This window comes from Eubalaena glacialis, chromosome 13, assembly GCF_028564815.1.
Source record: "Eubalaena glacialis isolate mEubGla1 chromosome 13, mEubGla1.1.hap2.+ XY, whole genome shotgun sequence".
NCBI classification, from domain to species: Eukaryota; Metazoa; Chordata; class Mammalia; order Artiodactyla; family Balaenidae; genus Eubalaena; species Eubalaena glacialis.
The window spans coordinates 17,724,323-17,737,508 of NC_083728.1; positions in this window are offsets into that span (position 1 = coordinate 17,724,323).

A 13,186-nucleotide genomic window follows, 5' to 3' on the forward strand; every position below is an offset into this window, starting at 1 on the left:
CATATACTGAAGAATCCTTGCATCCCTGGGATAAATCCCACTTGATCATGGTGTACGATCCTTTTAATGTGTGGTTAGATTCTGTTTGCTCGTGTTTTGTTGAGGATTTTTGAGTCTATATTCATCAGTGATTTAGTCTGTAATTTTCTTTTTTGTAGTGTCTTTCTCTGGTTTTGGTATCAGGGTTGTGGTGGCCTTGTAGAATGAGTTTAGTAGTGTTCCTTCCTCTGCAGTTATTTTGGAAGAGTTTGAGAAGGATCGGTGGTAGGTCTTCTCTAAATGTTTGATAGAATTCACCTGTGAAGCCATCTGGTCGTGGACTTTTGTTTGCTGGAAGATTTTTAATCACAGTTTCAATTTCATTACTTGTAATTCGTCTGTTTATATTTTCTATGTCTTCCAGGTTCAGTCTTGGAAGGTTATACCTTTCTAAGAATTTGTCCATTTCTTCCAGGTTGTCCATTTTATTGGCATAGAGTTGCTTGCAGTAGTCTCTTATGATGCTTTGTATTTCTGTGGTGGCTGTTGTAACTTCTCCTTTTTCATTTCTGATTTTATTGATTTGAGTCCTCTCCCTCTTTTTCTTGATGATTCTGGCTAAAGATTTGTCAGTTTTGTTTATCTTCTCAAAGAAACAGCCTTTAGTTTTATTGATCTTTTCTATTGTTTTCTTTGTTTCTATTTCATTTATTTCTGCCTGATCTTTATGATTTCTTTCCTTCTACTAACTTTGGGTTTTGTTTGTTCTTCTTTCCCTAGTTCCTTTAGGTGTGAGGTTAGATTGTTTATTTGAAATTTTTCTTGTTTCTTGAGGTAGGATTGTATTGCTATAAACTTCCCTCTTAGAACTGCTTTTGCTGCATCCCATAGGTTTTGGATCATCGTGTTTTCATTGTGGTTTGTCTCTAGGTATTTTTTGATTTCCTCTTTGATTTCTTCAGTGATCTCTTGGTTATTTACTAACGTATTGTTTAGACTCCATGTGTTTGTGTTTTTTACATTTTTTTCCCTGTAATTCATTTCTAATCTCATAGTGTTGTGGTCAGAAAAGATGCTTGATATGATTTCAGTTTTCTTAAGTTTACTGAGGCTTGATTTGTGACCCAAGATGTGATCTATCCTGGAGAATGTTCCATGTGCACTTGAGAAGAAAGTGTGATCTGCTGTTTTTGGATGGAATGTTCTATAAATATTAAGTAAATCTATCTGGTCTATTGTGTCATTTAAAGCTTGTGTTTCCTTATTAATTTTCTGTCTGGATGATCTGTCCACTGGTGTAAGTGAGGTGTTAAAGTCCCCTACTATTATTGTGTTACTGTCGATTTTCTCTTTTATAGCTGTTAGCAGTTGCCTTATGTATTGAGGTGCTCCTATGTTGGGTGCATATGTATTTAAAAGTGTTATATCTTCTTCTTGGATTGATTCCTTGATCATTATGTAGCGTCCTTCCTTGTCTCTTGTAACATTCTTTATTTTAAAGTCTATTTTATCTGATATGAGTATTGCAACCCCAGCTTTCTTTTGATTTCCATTTGCATGGAATATCTTTTTCCATCCCCTCACTTTCAGTCTGTATGCTTCCCTGGATCTGAAGTGAGTCTCTTGTAGACAGCATATATGTGGGTCTTGTTTTTGTATCCATTCAGTGAGCCTGTGTCTTTTGGTTGGAGCATTTAATCCATTCACATTTAAGGTAATTATCGATATGTATGTTCCTATGACCATTTTCTTAATTGTTTTGGGTTTGTTTTTGTAGGTCCTGTTCTTCTCTTGTGTGTCCTACTTAGAGAAGTTCTTTTAGCATTTGTTGTAAAGCTGGTTTGGTGGTGCTGAATTCTTTTAGCTTTTGCTTGTCTGTAAAGCTTTTGATTTCTCCATTGAATCTGAATGAGGTCCTTGCTGGGTAGAGTAACCTCGGTTGTAGGTTCTTCCCTTTCATCACTTTAAGCATATCATGCCACGCCGTTCTGGCTTGTAGAGGTTCTGCTGAGAAATCAGCTGTTAACCTTATGGGAGTTCCCTTGTATGTTATTTGTCATTTTTCCCTTGCTGCTTTCAATAATTTTTCTTTGTCTTTAATTTTTGCCAATTTGATTACTATGTGTCTCGGTGTGTTTCTCCTTGGGTTTATCCTGCCTGGGACTCTCTGCGCTTCCTGGACTCGGGTGGCTATTTCCTTTCCCGTTTTAGGAAAGTTTTCCACTATAATCTCTTCAGATATTTTCTCGAGTCCTTTTTCTCTTTCTTTTCCTTCTGGGACCCCTAAAATGTGTTTAATGTTGTCCCAGAGGTCTCTTAGGCTGTCTTCATTTCTTTTCATTCTTTTTTCTTTATTCTCTTCCGCAGCAGTGAATTCTACCATTCTGTCTTCCAGGTCACTTATCCGTTCTTCTGCTTGAGTTATTCTGCTATTGATTCCTTCTAGTGTATTTTTCTTTTCTGTTATTGTATTGTTCATCTCTGTTTGTTTGTTCTTTAATTCTAGGTGTTTGTTCTTTAATTCTTGTAGATCTTTGTTAAACATTTCTTGCATCTTCTCGATCTTTGCCTCCATTCTTTTTCCGAGGTCCTGGATCATCTTCACTATCATTATTCTGAATTCTTTTTCTGGAACGTTGCCTATCTCCACTTCATTTAGTTGTTTTTCTGGGGTTTCATCTGTTCCTTCATCTGCTACATAATCCTCCACCTTTTAATTTTGTCACTCTTTCTGTGAATGTGGTTTTCATTCCACAGGCTGCAGGATTGTAGTTCTTCTTGCTTCTGCTGTCTGCCCGCTGGTGGATGAGGCTATCTAAGAGACTTGTGCAAGCTTCCTGATGGGAGGGACTGGTGGTGGGTAGAGCTGGGTGTTGCTCTCGGGCAGAGCGCAATAGAACTTTAATCTGCTTGTCTGCTGATGGGTGGGGCTGAGTTTCCTCCCTGTTGGTTGCTTGGCCTGGGGTGACCCAACACTGGAGCCCAAAGGCTTTTTGGTGAGGCTAATGGCGGACTCTGGGAGGGCTCACACCAAGGAGTACTTCCCAGAACTTCTGCTGCCAGTGTCCTTGTCCCCATGGTGAGCCGCAGCTGCTCCCTGCCTCTGCAGGATACCCTCTAACACTAGCAGGTAGGTCTGGTTCAGTCTCCTATGGGGTCACTGCTCCTTCCCCTGGGCCCTGATGTGCACACTGCTTTGTGTGTGCCCTCCAAGAGTGGAGTCTCTGTTTTCCCGAGTCCTGTCAAAATCCTGCAGTCAAATCCCACTAGCCTTCAGTGTCTGATTATCTGGGAATTCCTCCTCCCGTTGCCAGACTCCCAGGTTGGGAAGCCTGATGTGGGGCTCAGAACCTTCACTCCAGTGGCTGGAGTTCTGTGGTGTAATTGTTCTCCAGTTTGTGAGTCACCCACCAAGCGGTTATGGGATTTGATTTTATTGTGATTGCGCCGCTCCTACCGTCTCATTGCGGCTTCTCTGTCTTTGGATGTAGGGTATCTTTTCTGGTGAGTTCCAGTGTCTTCTTGTTGATGATTATTCAGCGTGTAGTTGTGATTCTGGTGAAGAGGGAGTGAGTGCACGTCCTTCTACTCCACCATCTTGAACCTGAGGGCAACTCTTATAAGAAGTTTGGCTGTCAAGGGGAGGAGAGAAAAGGATCAATGGCTAGAGTGGATGAGACATTGAATGAAATTTTAGGTTAGTTTTTTTTTTTTAAATGAGAGTGGGGCTCTCCCTTTCTGTGCGTATGTTAGTCTTCTATTGCCTCAAATATTGTGATACTGTGTATGGGCTAGTCAACCACGAGAAGACCTCTCTACTTGTTTATTTGCCTGAAGGAGATACAGGTAGGCACTTGGAGGGAGATTGGTAGTATTAGAATTTTCCCTGCCTCATGGAGAAGGCCAGGGTTGTCCTGCCATCCAGAGAGGACAGGAAGAGACCCATTCCCACCTCCCTTTAGTGCCTCTGCTCCGAGGGGATGGGGGAATGGGCAGCATTAAAGCACCCACAAGATGCAGGGAGGATGCATTTTAACATGTTCAAGTCTCGGCGTCCTAAACAAAACAAAATAAATTATCCAACTTCCTCGTGAGTCTGCATTCTTGATTTTTAAATTCCTCCTTCTTCCCCATAGTGCCAGCTGTTGTGATCCTGAATTGGGCAGACTGCAGGTAGTGTGGGGACAGGGGCAAGGGTAAGGTGGATAATTGGCCCCTGGATAATTGAGAGTTGTTTGTAATTAACCTGTTTTGTAAGCACGGCACAAGATCCCATACCTACCATTCTCAGACAACCCGGTCAGAACCCTGTTTGTTGCTGCGCGTGGGCTTTCTGTAGTTGGGGCGAGTGGAGGCTACTCTTTGTTGCGGTGCTCGGGCTTCTCATTGCGGTGGCTTCTCTTGTTGCAGAGCACAGGCTCTAGGCACGCAGGCTTCAGTAGTTGTGGCACATGGGCTCTAGAGTACAGGCTCAGTAGTTGTGGCGCACGGGCTTAGTTGCTCCACGGCATGTGGGATCCTCCCGGACCAGGGCTTGAACCCGTGTCCCCTGCTTTGGCAGGTGGATTCTTAACCACTTCGCCACCAGGGAAGCCGTCACCTGACTTTAAATCTGTGGTTCTCAGCTGAGGTTTGTTTTACCTCCCAGGTAACATTTGGCAAAGTCTGGAGACATTTTTTGGCTGTTATAACCGGGGAGGGGTGCTGCTGGCATCCAGTGGGTAGAGGCCAGGATGCTACTAAACATCCTACGATGCACGGGGCAGCCCCTCCCACCCCCCTCAGGACAAGGAATAACCTGCTCAAAATGTCAGCAGTGCTGAGGTTGAGAAACCTTGCTGGTTTTTTTGGCAGAAGGGAGTGGCCATGATGTTGGGGGAAGAAAGAAAGGAAAACTTGGAGCAAGAACTAGATAAGTATGTACCGCAAATGATGCTGAGGCTTCCGCTAGAAGATAATGGATGTTCAGCCCTGGGACTGATTTTTTTGCCAGAGAATTCAGCGGTCGCATTTATAGCCACAACTCGAGGCTCTTGTCTAAAGAACTGATAACATTCTGACCCTGTGTCATGTTCTCTGCTGATGCCACAGTGGGATCAGGCCACAATATGTTATACTAGCAGCTAAAATACAGCAAAATTTAAACTCTTGTTGTTGCTTAGTTCTTGGGATTGCCGGGTTTTGTTTTGTTTAGCAAAAGCGTACAGGCACATACATTTTTTTTTCTTTTTTCTTTTTTTTTAAACATCTTTATTGGAGTATAATTGCTTTACAATGGTGTGTTAGTTTCTGCTTTATAACAAAGTGAATCAGCTATATGTATACATATATCCCCATATCTCCTCCCTCTTGCATCTCCCTCCCACCCTCCCTACCCCACCCGTCTAAGTGGTCACAAAGCACCGAGCTGATCTCCCTGTGGTATGTGCAGGCACATAAATAGTAATGTTCCCCTTCCTCTTTATGATTGCTGGACCTTCCAGGGCTGGGCAAGGCTGGACTCTGGTGTCCCTAACTGGTCTAGCCCTGTCACCCTGTGGCACTCCCCAGGGTGATGCATGGAGGTGGGATGCATTTCCCCCCTCTGGGCTTTTGCAGATGGAGAAAGTTTCCAGGTGAATATGACTCTGATTCTCCCACTTCTCAGCAGGTCAGGGGAGGGGAGACAGGCTATCTCCTGTGCATTATCTGTACCCCTCACCAGACACTTTGACCTCTCCAACTGGCAAGTTGTCCAAACCCCAACGGACATACCGATCCATGCTACAACATGGGTGAACCTCTAGAACATGACGCTAAGTGAAAGAAACCAGACACAGAGGTCACACATTATATGATTCCATCTATGTAAAATGTCCAGAATAGGAGAATCCATAGAGACAAAAAGCAGATTCGTCGTTGCCAGGAGCTAGGAGGAGGGGGATAGGGAGTGACTGCTTAATGGTGGTGGTGGGGGTTCTTCTTTGAAAGTGATAAAATGTTTTGGAACTAGATCAAGGTGGTGGTTCCACAACGTTGTGAAGGTACTAAAAATGCCACAAACTGTACATTTGTAAATGATTAATTTTATGCTATGTGAATTTCATCTCAATTGAAAGAGAAAAATAACCCGACGGACAGAGAGGCGCGGTGGCCCATCTCTAGACCGCAGAGCTCTGGACCCACTGCAGGGTGTGTGGGCACCGGGGAGGGGGGGAAGCCCTCCCACAGGGGAGCCGGCCCCTCAGAGGCCCTGGTGGGAGAGGCCCTGCCCTGTGGGACACGGGAAGCAGGAAGCGTCTGCTGGAGTTTTGTCTCTTTCATGTTGCATTGGGAGTGATAAATGAAGCTTTGCATCTGCTTCATGGCAGATTAGCCCCAGGAGAGGCAGCAGACGCTCTGGCAGACACGTTTAAATCCTCCCTGGTAGCCGGCTTCCTGCAGGATATAAAATAGAGCTGGGGAGAGGGAGTAATTTGCCAGCGGCCATCACAGGGGCAGGGTGGCCAGCACGCCTTCTCCCTGGGCTCTGACACCCGAGTGGCCTAGCAGATGCAGGGGTGCAGAAAACAGACCTTTTCACTTACCACATGGCCCTGTGCTCCACCTTGGGGGACGTGCTTAGTTCCAGATCTGAGATCTGGAACTATCCACCAGAGGTGGTTACTGATCACAAAAGTCAGATTGTTGTCATTTATTAGCTATGTGACTTTGGCCAAATTATTTAACCTCTCTGCGCTCCTGTTTCCTTATCTGTAAAATGGTGATGATAATGCCTGTCCCACAGGAACCAGTGAGGCTTAGTTGAGCACATATAAACGTATGTACTTGTATGTATATATACACACACACATATGTATCAATATATGGTATGTAAATATCATACAAAACAATATATAAATACATTTAACAGTGTATTTATATGTTATAATTATTATAATATATAAAACCAGAAATATTTATAATATATACGTAGTATTTATAATATGTATTGTATGTAATGTGATACATATATGCATAGCTCCTTCTACAATGCCTGGCTCACAAATGATGCCAGTGAATATTCATTTCATCTGCAAAATGGTGGGTGAGCTCATTCATTTATTCATTCATTCAGCTAGTTTATTGAGCTCCTACTGTGTGCCAGACACAGGGACTAAACAGTGACTAAGATGAAAGATTTTCTGCCTTCATGAAAACTTATATGCCAGTGGAGAGAGAAAAACTAAAACATCAAAGGCAAACAAATTGCAAATTATAGTGAATACCGTGACTAAAAACAAGCAAGCACTCAAGGTAAAAACAGCCCTGTGTGGACTTTATATATGGTGGGTGGGAAAGGGTTCTCCAAGGAGATGCTATTGGGACTTGACCAAAGAGAAGGTGCTCGCCCGTGAAAAGTGGGGGGCTTCTTGGGTAGAGGGCACAGCAGGTGCAAAGGCTCTGAGGTGGGAGAGAGCCCGGTCTGTTCAGGGAACAGAATGAAGACCAGTGAGGTGGGGTTAGGGGCGGACAGCACACAAGGAACGTGGCTCCGGAGAAGCTGGAGGAGTAGAAGGGGTGCTCTCCACGTAGGGCCTTGTGGGCCATCTCCAGGGATACGGCTTCTATTCTAAGTTTCAGGTGAAGCCAGTGCAGGGCAGCGGTGTGGCTGGATTTGTGTTTTAGGAAGGCCGTGTTGCTCTTGTTGGGGAGGATGGTTTGGAGAGCTCGGTGGCGGAATAGGAAGAGCAGCTCGCAAGTTCTTGCATTTATCCCCAGGAGGGAAGAATCCACTCTTGCTTTTCTTGTCTGCTTGGGAAGACAGACATTCCAGCAGAAGCCCTTTTGGGTCCTCCAGCTCTGAGATTCTAAACTGGAATCTTCTCTACACTCTCATGTTTGCTTTTTAGAAATCTTCTTGACTCAGTGGGGAGGTAGTGGGCATAGAGGTGTGGAAGGTGTTTTTGGAGGTGGACAGGACCCAGATCCTCCCTTATTTTGACTGCTGTTTTCACCCATGGGTTGACCCTAATGAATGAGGTTCAACTCATGACCAGACTCCCCTGGAGCGAAGGGGGCTTAAATAATGGCAGTGAGGTTTCTTGTTTTGAGCTCTATGGTGAGAGAGATTAATTGGCCGCCTTCAGATCTTTTATGCAAGAAGAAGGGAATGCAGGGGATGTAGCAGCAGGGAAAGTGGGAGATTCTGGCCAGGGTGGAGGTTGTGCTTCCTGTTTCCTCTGCCTGTTTGCATCCTTCCAGAGAACTGAAACCAGTTGTTGTTGTTGGTGGTGCTCTCCAGTGCCTGGAGGAGGGGAGGAGTAAGCTGCTGAGTCTTCAGTGGGCAGTACTGTTCATTAGGCTGGGCTTTCTCGTGCCAGCTCAGCTCCAGGCATTGGGCAAAAGTTGCTAACCTGAAGGCTCTGCATACCCAGCCACAAGCCAGTCCCCCAAAAGGTTGGCTTTAGAGTGGTTGATTAAGTTCCAGCAGCTGGTGAGCTCTGATCTTACTATGGGCTGATAACCTCTGGGTGTCTGGGGACTTCTTGGTACCCCTTCTACAATGTCACATTTTCCTAACCTCAGCCTGTTTGGCAGCCAGGCATCTGGGCTTCTGCCTGTATGTCCTTAATACGAGAGTTTTGGCTGAGCCGGGAAGCCCTGTTGAAAGACCTCTTTCCCCTTCAAATCGTGTCTGGGTTTTGGTCTAAATAAATGGATGATTGAAATGGATGCTGCAGAAAAACATCACATGACGACGAGCCATGAGCCCTTCTCATGAAGAGTGGAAGTGCTAAATTTTAACCTCTGTGGATGCCAAGGCTCTGTTGCAGAGCTTAATATGCAATTAGTGTAAGCGTTTCTCCATTTATGCAACAAGCCTTTATGGACCCCTGACCAAAGCAATCAAGTAATGATAGACATTTATTGAACACTTCTTATAGGCCAGTGAGGACCAAAATATTCTATGCATTTTATCTCTTGGAGTCCTCTGTCAAATTTGAGGATGGTACTTACAATATCCTTTTTGGGCATAAAATAACTGAAACTCAGAAGAGGTGGACCCTGAATAAAAGTCATTGAGCCACAGCTAGTGGCGGTACTGAGTACTGGGGATGTGAGAGAAAATCAGAAAAGGCCCCTGGTTTTCTTTCACCCTTAGACTAGTGCAAAGAGGCACACTTTAGACAAACACTTATACAACTACAAAAATGATAAAGACATTGAAAGCAAACTACAGTAAGAGGGTGTGTTGAGGACCTAGCCTGTTCTTTTTTGGGTGGGGTTTGATCAAGAAAGGCTTCCATAGGGAAAAGTCATTGTAGCCTAAGAACATTCCCCATCTAGAAATACACACTTAGGCTCTGCTATTGGTTTGTACATGCTCTTCTCTGGGATCTGTGACTGGGGTGGGTGGATAGGGACCTGTCTTTTTTCTTGCTTGCTGACTGCCCCATCCTCCCCTTGTCCCACTTCGCCTCTGGTCCCTCTTGTTCCTCACCAACCAGTGTGGACATGCCACGCCCATTTCTCTTTGCAGAATGTCTTTGGTCTGGGCATCTGCAAATCCTCTGTGGTACCTTTGGAATTAGGTCCCTATCAGCTGATGTCTCAGCACAGTGGCTCCCCCTGGGTGGCCTGCATTTCTCTCCAGTCACAGCCACAGTGTTTCTGCAGCTTGAGTGTTCTTCTCCTGGGCTCGGCTCCTGCCTCCATCCCTTGAAGAGAGTTGTATTTTGCTGTTTTTGGTGAGAATAATGCCTTCTCAGATGAAATGTGCTAAGGAAGGGCCACTTTGGCATGGCCTCTTTCATGTCACTCCCTGGATTGTGCCTTTTAATGTTGCAACTACAGGGGCCACCGAGGGCAAGGCTGTTTGGGTGTGTCCCATCCGATATCATGGAGCCTCTCCTTCACGAGAGGTGTATGGACTTTTCCGATTTCAACATAATTTTCTTCTTGGAGGATGTTCCCATTTTACTAACACTTCCTTCCCTTGCCTCAAGGAGTTCAGGGCCAAGTAGGGCATGTGAGAGTGGCCCGTGACGTTTAAGTCCCACCTCTTTCTTTCTGGCATCTCGGGGAGTGACATCCCTGAGATGTGTTTTAGTAAGAGTGATCTGGGGCTCAGAAGGGCTGGAGGGTACAAACATGAGGCCTGGAGACTGGTTAAGAAGCCATCGCATCCATGTTACTGCACGTGGCACTATTTCATTCTTTTTTATGGCTGAGTAATATTCCTGTGTGTGTGTGTGTGTGTGTGTGTGTGTGTGTGTGTACATACACATGCATACTACATCTTCTTTATCCATTCCTCTCTTGATGGACACTTAGGTTGCTTCCATGTCTTGGCTATTGTAAATAGTGCTGCTATGAAGATTGGGGTGCATGTATCTTTTCAAATTAGAGTTTTCATCTTTTCCGGATATATGCCCAGGAGTGGGATTGCTGGATCATATGGTAACTCTATTTTTAGTTTTTTAAGGAACCTCAGTACTGTTCTCCATAGTGGCTGCACCAATTTACATTCCCACCGGTAGTGTAGAGGGGTTCCCTTTACAGAGAAAGAAAAATATCATATGGTATCATTTATTTGTAGAATCTAAAAAAATGACACAAATGAACTTATTTACAAAACAGAAACAGACTCACAGACATGGAAAACAAACTTACGGTTACCCAAGGGGAAAGTGGGGGGGGGAGGGATAAGTTAGGAATTTGGGAGTAACATACACACACTACTATATATAAAATAAACAACAAGGACCTACAGTATAGCACAGGGAACTATGTATATAACTGAGTCGCTTTGCTGTACACCTGAAACTAACACAATGTTGTAAATTAATATACTTCAGTAAAAATATTAAAAACGAAGCCATCATAGTCCAACCAGGTTGGAAGTTGTGGGAATAAAAGGAAGAATTGGATGTGAGAGACACTATGAACAGGAGAATTGGCAGGACTTGATGACCCATTGGATATATGTATTGAAAATGGTATAGGAAGAAGCAGGATGGTTGCAGGGCTTCTCGACTACTGTATACCTTTTATAGAAAAGGAGAGACAAGGGAGGCAGGTTGAAGCTGCTATTTACTGAGCATCTGGCATGGGCCAGGCACTATGCCAAGTCCTTTGCAGGATGACATCTTTCAATCTTAACAATGACTTTTGAATTCTTTGAGTCATCATCTTATTTTACTGATGAGGAAGCCAAGGCTCTGAGAGGTTAGGCTGTTCCCATCTAAGTGGGCTTTGGAGCTCTTTTCTGAACTTTTATTTTGCTGAAGGCCAGGCTTACCTAGAAATACAGATAACATTTGTGGTATTCAATGAAGCCAAGGTAGAAACCCACTACAGAAATCCTATTTTTGTGGTGAAATGTACCCAGCTTCAAGAGAAGAGAAAACCATAGAGTGGAGTCTTCATTTTCTGAGCGCCCTTATGGCTCTCTGGGCTCTACCCAAGGGGGATGCACATCAGGTTCTGGTCCCCTGGTGTCTGAGCTAGAAGTGAGCTTGTCCTTCGGCCCAAAGGCACGTGTTACATATGTTTTTGCATCTCCTATATGTCTAACGCATTGGGGATGCTCAATGGAGTAAATAGTCTCCCTTCCCTCATTCAACTTCATCTCTAATTTGTAGATCTATTCTGCCTTTATGAACCCATTTTAACCTTTCATGTTGCTTCCTGGGTCATTCCAACTCATCCCTTTTTCTTGTTCTTCAAATACATGTCCTCTTTGCCTTGGTTGTGGCTATGTGAATATATCCCATTTCTCCGGTGGCTTGCGATCTCTTTGACAAGGTCAAAGGCTGCTGTCTGACCATTTTACGTCTCCCATAGTATCTGGCATGATGCCTCAGGTCCAGAGCTGTTACAGTATGACACACAAAGCATGCATTTTAGAGGTAGAGGAATCTAGACTCAAATCTTGGCTCTACATTCTGTAGGTAGGTGATCTTGGCCAAGGTACTTGAATGACTTTTAGCCTCTGTATCCTCCACGGTGGACCTCAAGTAATAAGGACTGTCTCCTGGGAAGATTATATTTTAAGGATTAAATCAGATAACTGTGTTTAAAAGGTCTGACGCCATATATGACATGCTGACATACAGTAGACACTCAATAAATGCTAGCATATTCTTGTCCGTTGCCCATCAAAGAGTGACAGAGTAGTGGTGTTGAGAGGGGAGATAATTTGCTTTACCTTTAATCTCTTTGTCCAACAAGTCTTCCCTGAGTGGATAAGAAAATGCTCAGTGAGTTTTTGTTAGATGGATGGATGGATAGAAGGTAAAGTGAATTATCTCCCCTCTCAGCACTCTGTCACTCTCTGTGACTTTACCCTGCCTTTTTTCTTCAGAGCCCTTATTTCTACATGAAACGTTATGATTCATTAATGATATCATGTGTCCATGTATTTGTTTATTACCTTTCTCTCTCACTAATAAGCCTTTTGAAAGCCAGAACCTTATCTGATTCACCGAGACGGCCCCAGCTCTTTGTGGAGAACATAGCTCATAACAGGTAGCAAGTGAATATTTGATGAGTGGATGAAAATTGAACCAATGGATTGATTTCCATTTGATTTAGTGAACACTGTCTCAGCACCAGCTTTGAGCCAGGTACTGATATAGATGCTGGATACAGAGATGAACAAGACAGACCCAGCTCTCAAGAAGGAAGGGAGACGAGGAGAAAAGAAAAGGGGAAAATAGACAAGCTCCATTCCCCAATCAAACAGAGAAGCTGTGTCCAGCTTTTCCAATTTCTGAGCTAGTGCTGGTGGAAACACGGGCTGAATGGAAGGAGTAGGCATAAGCAACATCTGGAATGAAAGCTGTACGTTTTCAGAGTCACATTCCACTCTGGAATTGGCTCCCCTCCCTCACCCCGCAGAAGCCTAGAAGGCCACCTTGTCTGGCCGGAGAAATTGACATCACATTGAAATTGATGAAATATTTAAGCATTTTCCATCAGAGTATGCTAAGCATAGCCATTTGGGAAAAACGCACTTAAATAAGAGGCCCTGACGCATGCACATGTGTGAGAGCTGGTTGGTGTGTCTCCTCTTTCTGTGGATTATACAGAAACCAGCGCCGGTTAAGGGGGCAAGTGAGTTGATAAAAGCATCTCTGGAGAACAAGTACTAAAATGGCTGCTTTATTGCTCACCTCTCAAGGAAGCTTCTGTTTAAACTGCCGGCAGTAAGTGCAGGTTACACCTGTGACGTTATTATAAA